We start from the raw sequence: 9,235 nt of genomic DNA, 5'->3' as shown, positions 1-9,235 counted from the left end.
TTCATTTTCAAAAACAAATGAGAGCTGCAAAATACTCACCATGCCTCTCGGCAAATAGCTTGGGGTGTCTACTTTCCAAAATGGGGTCATTTTGGGGGGTTTTGTGCTATTTTGGCATTTTATGGCCTTCAAAACTGTGATAGGTAGTGAGGTGTAAAATCAAAAATTTACACCCTTAGAAATCCTGAAGGCGGTTCTTGGTTTTCGGGGCCCCGTACGCGACTAGGCTCCCAAAAAGTCCCACACATGTGGTATCCCCATACTCAGGAGAAGCAGTAGAATTTATTTTGGGGTGTCATTTCACATATGTCCCTGGCATGTGTGAGCAATATATCATTTAGTGACAACTTTGTGAAAAAAAAATTAAAAAAAATAAAAGTTTGTAATTTTCCCGCAACTTGTGGCAAAATATAAAATATTCCATGGACTCAACATGCCTCTCAGCAAATAGCTTGGGGTGTCTACTTTCTAAAATGGGGTCATTTGTGGGGGTTTTGTGCCATCTTGGCATTTTATGGCCTTCAAAACTGTAATAGGTAGTGAGGCGTGAAATCAAAGATTTACGCCCTTAGAAAGCCTGAAGGCGGTGCTTGGTTTTCGGGGCCCCGTACGCAGCTAGGCTCCCAAAAAGTCCCACATATGTGGTATCCCCATACTCAGGAGAAGCAGCAGAATTTATTTTGGGGTGTCATTTCACATATGCCCATGGCATGCGTGAGCAATATATCATTTAGTGACAACTTTGTGAAAAAAAAAAAAGTTTGTAATTTTCCCGCAACTTGCGGCAAAATATAAAATATTCCATGGACTCAACATGCCTCTCAGCAAATAGCTTGGGGTGTCTACTTTCTAAAATGAGGTCATTTGTGGGGGTTTTGTGCCATCTTGGCATTTTATGGCCTTCAAAACTGTAATAGGTAGTGAGGCGTGAAATCAAAGATTTACGCCCTTAGAAAGCCTGAAGGTGGTTCTTGGTTTTCGGGGTCCCGTACGTGGCTAGGCTCCCAAAAAGTCCCACATATGTGGTATCCCCGTACTCAGGAGAAGCAGCAGAATTTATTTTGGGGTGTCATTTCACATATGCCCATGGCATGCGTGAGCAATATATCATTTAGTGACAACTTTGTGAAAAAAAAAATAAAATAAAAAAAGTTTGTAATTTTCCCGCAACTTGCGGCAAAATATAAAATATTCCATGGACTCAACATGCCTCTCAGCAAATAGCTTGGGGTGTCTACTTTCTAAAATTGGGTCATTTGTGGGGGTTTTGTGCCATCTTGGCATTTTATGGCCTTCAAAACTGTAATAGGTAGTGAGGCGTGAAATTAAAAATGTATGCCCTTAGAAAGCCTGAAGGCGGTGCTTGGTTTTCGGGGCCCCGTACGCGGCTAGGCTCCCAAAAAATCCCACACATGTGGTATCCCCGTACTCAGGAGAAGCAGCAGAATTTATTTTGGGGTGTAATTTCACATATGCCCATAGCATGTGTGAGCAATATATCATTTAGTGACAACTTTGTGAAAAATTTATAAAGTTTGTCATATTCCCGCAACTTGTGGCAAAATATAAAATATTCCATGGACTCAACATGCCTCTCAGCAAATAGCTTGGGGTGTCTACTTTCTAAAATGGGGTCATTTGTGGGGGTTTTGTGCCATCTTGGCATTTTATGGCCTTCAAAACTGTGATAGGTAGTGAGGAGTAAAATGACATATGTATGCCCTTAGAAATCCTGAAGGCGGTGCTTGGCTTTCGGGGCCCCGTACGCGGCTAGGCTTCCAAAAAGTCGACCACATGTGGTATCCCCGTACTCAGGAGAAGCAGCAGAATGTATTTTGGGGTACAATTCCACATATAACCATGGCATGTGTGAGCAATATATCATTTAGTGACAACTTTGTGTAAAAAAAAAAAAAAAAATTTTTTTTTTGTCATTATTCAATCGCTTGCGGCAAAAAAATAAAATATTCAATGGGCTCAACATGCCTCTTATCAATTTCCTTAGGGTGTCTACTTTCCAAAATGGGGTCATTTGGGGGGGTTTTGTACTGCCCTGCCATTTTAGCACCTCAAGAAATGAGATAGGCAGTCATAAAATAAAAGCTGCGTAAATTCCAGAAAATGTACCTTAGTTTGTAGATGTGACAACTTTTGCGCAAACCAATAAATATACAATTATTGACTTTTTTTTTACCAAAGACATGTGGCTGAATACATTTTGGCCTAAATGTATGATTAAAATTGAGTTTATTGGATTTTTCTAATAACAAAAAGTAGAAAATATCATTTTTTTTCAAAATTTGCGGTCTTTTTACGTTTATATCGCAAAAAATAAAAATCGCAGAGTCAGTCAAATACCTTTAAAAGAAAGCTCTATTTGTGGGAAGAAAAGGACGCAAATTTCGTTTGGGTACAACATTGCATGACCGCGCAATTACCAGTTAAAGCAGCGCAGTGCCAAAGTGTAAAAAGACCTCTGGTCATTTACCAGCAAAATGGTCCGGTCTGAAAGTGGTTAAAATCAAAAGGTGCTAATTTTAAAGGCTAATGTGCAAGTTATTGTCCTAAAAAGGGGTTGAGGACCTGGGTCCTGCCCCAGGGGACATGCATCAATGCAAAAAAGTTTTAAAAATGGCAATTTTTTCAGGAGCCGTGATTTTAATGTTTCTTAAAGTGAAAAAAGTGAAATATTCCTTTAAATGTCGTACCTGGGGGTGTCTATAGTATGCCTGTAAAGTGGCACGTGTTTCCCATGTTTAGAACTGTCTCTGCACAAAACTACATTTTTAAAGGAATAAAAGTCATTTAAAACTGCTTGCGGCTTTAATGTAATGTGGGGTCTCAACAATATGGATGAAAATCAGTGAGACAAATGGCATGGGTGCCCCCCAGTCCATTAACAGGCCCTTTGTGTCTTGTATGGGTATTAAGGGGAACCCGCACTCAAATTTAAAAAAAGGAAAGGTGTGGGGCTCTGAGACCCTATATACTCTGAACAGCAGTATACAGGCTGTGCAAATAAGACAGACTGTAGATTTGTTGTTAAGTAGAATCTGTTTGTAATTTTGAACTGGTACATTTTTAAAGTGTAGCTCAAACAAAAAAAATAGTTTTTAAGCTTTTTGGAAAACATAGGGAAGGGTTATCAACCCTGTAACTTTTGTTTTGCTATCTGTGCACCTCTTCAGAAGATTTCACCTCATTTGCTGTCCCAATGACAAATGTTTTTTGAAAATTTGGGGGTTTTAGTGAAACAAGGATTGGTGAAAAAGCATCAGTGGAGGGGAGAGACATTTTTCCCATATTAACTCTTAAAGGAGAGAATTTCCCTTCCTAGGGGTAGATTTCATCTCACTTCCTGTTGTCTGCTTCTGTTTGCAAGTAGGAGTTGTTTGTAAGTTGGATGTTTGAAAGTAGGGACCTGCCCTATATACTCTGAAGAAATTTGGGCCTTAGGTGTTGGTGTTGCCACAACACTGGAAGCCCTCACAGTTAGTCTTGGTGGGCGCTGGAACGCCCTGCTGTGAACTATTATATCAAGAATTTAATTACATGCCATTCTTGAACAGTGGTAGAACAATTGGGCCTTTGGTGGTGGTGGTGGCGGCGGTATTGTCACAACACTGTAAGCCCTCACAGTTACTCTTGGTGGGTGCAGGAATGAGCCCTGCTGCAAAGTATTGCATCAAAAATTGCAATTACACCCCCCTGTTAAACAGGGGCTGAAAAATTGGGCCTTAGGCACTGGTGCTGGTGTCACAAGACTGCAACCCCTCACAGATATTGTAGTTGAGGACAAAAACAAACCCTCCTGCAAAATATTGCATCAAAATTGTAATTACACGCCCCTGTTAAACAGGGGCTGGAAAAGTGGGCCTTAGCCACTGGTGGCAGTATCCATAACCAAAAATGTTCTTCCAAGCTATCAGCATGATCATTGAGGAGGAAGAGGATAGTCACTCAGCATCAGCATAGGCAGTCTTGAAGGGATCTGACATTTCAAAAAAATATTTGGTTACATCAGCATCTGGTGCTTTGTAGCAGTGGTGTCCCAAGGGGGCTGAGGGGACCATGGCCCCACCAACATTATACTGTGCCCCCTCATGTGCCCCAATTAAAATGTATTTTTTGTGCGTAACATTTTTATATAATATACAGTTGAGTAATTTTAAAACAGAGTAGCAGTTCAAAATGTCTTTATTTTTGGAGCTAGTGCTGATGCCAGATTGCCGGGTGCCAACCCCCACCCCCTCGCACATTCCATCAGTAAGAAGGGAGTGGCAGAGGCGCAGCTGCAGGGGATTTCCACGCCTCCTTCTCCTCCTCGAGTCCAGCCTGGACACATGAATGATTCAAAGTCAATTGTGGCTCCCTATTGACCTGATGTGCCCCCAGCATTGCTGCTTAATTTAAAATAGAGAATGGGGCACCCTCTAGCATAGAGCAGAGGCAGGGCTGCCCATGTCTCTGACATGATGGATTGTTTCCTGGGCTCCGTAGTGAGGACAGTGCCTGATAACGGAGAACACCCCCGGCCAGCTCACATTACACTGTGACACAGGCAGCTTGGAGCAGGGCTAGAATGGCAGAGCTGAAGGTAGCAAAGAGGTCAGAGTGTTTCACTGATCAGATCTAAATGTACATGTGCATGTGCATAGTGTCTGGCTTTGTTTCTGATGGACGTATGTAGTGTTCCTGGAGTGGAGGAGGGGCTTCTCATTACTTCAGGCTCTTCAGGTGTCAGGAATAGTGTGGACATAAACAGGGGTGGGGGGAGGGGCTCTGGGCTGGCTTCTGCTGTCAATTTCCAGGTTTCCTCTGCCCAGAATTCCTCCGATATGTCCTTGGGATGATCTGAGTTGTGATCTGTCTAATGAGGTGCTGTGCACAGGAGGCTATATGAGTTATTATATTCTAGGAAGTTTCATCAGCTTCTTCCTTTTATCACACTTTCTCTATGACCCCTTTCACAAAGGTGATCCAATCAGGTCCAGATCCTCTTAGTTTTTTAGGCAGACCTGATTGGATACAGCAGTCTCTCCTATGGAGCGGCAGATGTCCACTGACACCAACTGCCATCCAATCTGATCCTGTCCATCAGAAACAGATGGATGGAGGTCCTATTTTCCATCTGTCTGGTAGATTGAAGGGCATCAGATGGAAACAGAGAGACGGTCCTGTCAGGTCACCTGAGACAAGGTGACAGATGCACTCTGTAGGAGTCAGAAGTGCACCGCTAGGTAGTGGACCTTAGGACTGACTGCTGCGGATTGTACCCAGGGAGATTCAGGACACAGGTCTACTGGATCACTAACACAGATCCCAATGGGAGCTGGAGCATAGATTCCCCAGGGCCCGGAGTCTAAGAGCCAACGGGTGTTCGCCAGAGCCTCCAGTGGTGAGGATGGACTTCGCTGCAGTCTGGCTCCAGGTCACGGCCCCTAGGGTCTCACATCTCATGCTCACAGTAGACTACAGGAGAACAAAGCAGCAGCCTGGAACGACAAGGATAGTAAAGGGATAAGACAGAGGTCAGGGCAACTAGCAGACAGGAGCAACAGAGTACATGCCAAAGGTTCAGGATCACAGGCAGACAGGGATGGTCAGGGATATGCAAAAGGTCAAGGTCACAAGCAGACAGGAATCGTTGAGAACACACCAAGGTCAGTAACAGAGTCAAACAGAGCACAAGCAAGCAGGCAAGCAGGAACCAGGAAGCCAAACACACAATGAATGCACAATGGTTGAGCAGCACTGTTGGCTTGCAGTGCACAGGTTAATATAAGGTTCCCTGATGGGGCCTGGGGTGGAGCCATGCTTAGAGGAGAGGTTATAAAAACCACCAGGTGGAAGTGGCTGGCCTCTTAGTCTGAACACATGAGGGGAGGTAAGCAAACAGGAAGATCACTGCATAACCATGACAGGTCCATTTCCATCTGATTGTCTGATAGAGGAGAGCAGGACTGTGTCTGTGTCCACTTTGAATAGCGGAGCAGACACGTCACCCACCAGCTTAGAGTGGATCAGAAGAAACATCCCCCACTGAGCAATGATGTGCACAGCTGTGTGTGGTAGTGCAGGTGTTTTTTTTTGCATCCAGGCACTCCATGCAGTGCAAGTGGTCTTCCAATGCACTTCAGCATATCTATACATTGCTGTGGCGCAAGATTCTCACAGACATCTAAACTTATTTTACAGATACAAGAAAGCTTTTGGTTTATTTAATCATGCCCCTTTCAGCCCTACCCATTGTTAATACAATCTGGCCATACCAACTGTTCACTGTGGTGCACATGGCATACCACATTACTGCCCTCCTTGGGACACCAAAAGTTTTTTTTCAATCCTATAGTTTATACTACACAAAAAGCTGTGCAAGTGTAGTCCCAGATAGCAGCGGGCCAGGATGATTCCCTGGGAGTGAATTTCAGCCCCCAGCATGCTGAGCAGGAGGAGGAAGAGGAGGAGGGGAGAGAGGATGATGAGAGTAGAAGAAGAGGGACCACGAGGTATGAATACTTTTTCAAGGCAGTGTGTGTATATGTATGTGTGTATATATACACACACACATATATAATTGTGTTTTATAGTTGGCCCCCCTACTTTTGTCCCTGTCCCCCCATGTGCCCCCCTAAATATGGAAGCTGGAGTCACCACTGGATCCAAGACTGATTCATTTTTATGACGGTCAGTCGATCAACAGAGTTGGTGGACAGGTGCACCCTGTGATCAGGTACAAAGCCTCCAGCAGCACTTTATTGAATAGAGAACGACTGGGGCATATACCTCGAGCATTGGCGGAGTCAAATATATCCATATGGTCCTGTACAATTGTTTGTTCTTTTATCAAATGGTGCCCAGCGGCTATTGTCATATATGTTAACAGTATTGTAAGTATTTTGAAATTGTGTCTGTTTAACTATTTTTTGTACCCGTGTGTCACCACCTGTTTAGATACTATATAACTGTGCTACCCTGTTCCTTGCCATTTATTAGATTCTACAGAAACATTGTATCCACACACCCCTGAATAAAGACACACTTTTCCAAGCTCTGAAACGCGTAGGGTATTTTCTGTTCAAATGAATGATACGACATAGCATCAATACTGGTTGTATATATACCTGTTGATGTACTTTTTAATGTATACTGTATATTCAATTACCTTTTGTTGGTTTTATGTAATAAAATAATTTGTATACTATTATAATTTGTACGTGCCTTCAAAGTCCACCCCCAGGGGACCCCCTCTTCTTTGTTGTGGCAGTATAATGGGGCAATTTTGGTGGGGGTGATATGATGGGGCAATTTTGGTGGGGGCAATATGATGGGGTAATTTGATGGGGGCAATAGGATGGAGCAGTTTTGATGGGGCAATTTTGGTGGTGGCAGTATAATGAGGCAATTTTGAAGGGGTATTATGATGGGGCAATTTTGATGGTGGCAGTATGATGGGGCAATTTTCATGGGTAAAAGGATGGGGAAATTTCAATAGGGGCAATTTGTGGCAGTCTAATGGGGCATTTTTTTATGGGAGCAATAGGATGGGGTAATTTGAAGAGGGCAATTTGATGGGGGCAGTATAATGGGGAAATTTGATAGGGCAGTTTTGATGGGGCAATTTTGATGGGGCAGTATTGTGGGGCAATAGGATGGGTCAGTTTTGTTGGTTACAGTATAATGGGGCAATATGTTGGGGCAATTTTGATGGTGGCAGTATTATGGGGCAGTTTTGATGGGGCGGTATAATGGGGCAATTTTTATGGGGCACTTTTGATGGGGGCAGTATAATGGGGCAATTTTGATGGGGGTAATATGATGGGGCAAATTTGATGGTGCAATAGGATGGGGCAATTTTGATTGTGGAAATTCTGATGGTGGCAGTATGATGGGGCAAGTTTGATGGGGAAATAGGATGGGGTAATTTCGATAGGGGCAATATGACAAGGCAATTTTGGTGGTGGCAGAACAATGGGGCTATTTTGATGGGGTAATATAATGGGGCAATTTTATGGGGGCAATAGGATGGGGTAATTTGAAGGGGGCAGTATAATGGGGAAATTTGATGGGGCAATTTTGATAGGGGCAGTATTATGGGGCAATTTTGATGGGGGCAATAGGATGGGGCAGTTTTGATGGTGGCAGTATAATGGGGCAATCTGTTGGGGCAATTTTGATGGTGGCAGTATGATGGGAAAATTTTGATAGGGCAATTTTGATGGGGGCGGTATAATGGGGCAATTTTGATGGGGCAATTTTGATGGGGCGGTATAATGGGGCAATGTTGATGGGGCAATTTTGATGGGGGCAGTATAATGGGGCAATATTGATGGGGCAATTTTGATGGGGGCAGTATAATGGGGCAATTTTGATGGGGGCAGTTTTATGGGGCAATATGATGGGACAGTTTTGAAGGGGCAATATGATGGGGCAATTTTAATGGGGGCAATAGGGTAGGGCAATTTTGGTGGTGGCAGTATAATGGGACAATATGGATTGGAAAATCTAATGGTGCAATTTTGATTGGGCAATTTGATAGGGCAGTTTTGATTGGGCAGTTTTGATGGGGCAATTTTGATTGGGGCAGTATAATGGGGCAATTTTGATAGGGGCAGTATGATAGGGGTAAATTTGATGGGGGCAATAGGATGGGGCAGTTTTTATGGGGCAATAGGATGGGGAAATTTTTATGGGGGCAATTCGATGAGGCGGTTTTGGTGGTGGCAGAATGGGGGCAATATGATGGGGCAATTTTGATGGGGCCAATATAATGGGGAAAATTTGATGGGGTAGTTTTGATGGGGCAATTTTGATGAGGGCAATCTGATGGGGCAATTTTAATGGTGGCAGTAAGATGGGGCAATTTTGATGGGGGCAATATGATGGGGCAATTTTTGATTGGGGACAATATGATGGGGCAATTTTGATTGGGGACAATATGATGGGGCAATTTTGATGGTTGCAGTAGGATGGGGCATTTTTGATGGGGGCAGCATGGGCGTCCGCAGAACTTTTTCCAAGGGGGGGCATCATTTCAAGGCCACTCATGCTCCGCCCCTTTTCGACAATCTCATGAAAATCTTTACACTGGTAATACATATGTGTTATATAACAGATAATTCATCTTCACTTTGTATTGGAAGTTACTTTGACCGCTGTGTTCCATGCACATATAGCCTAGAGAATGTACATCTTTTTACATTGCAATACATCTGTTGTTGCCATGGGCGTACGC

Source organism: Lithobates pipiens, unplaced genomic scaffold (assembly GCF_037356315.1).
Source record: "Lithobates pipiens isolate NorthernLeopardFrog02 unplaced genomic scaffold, aLitPip1_a1.2 Scaffold_8, whole genome shotgun sequence".
Taxonomy (NCBI): Eukaryota; Metazoa; Chordata; class Amphibia; order Anura; family Ranidae; genus Lithobates; species Lithobates pipiens.
This window is presented reverse-complemented; position numbering follows the sequence as displayed.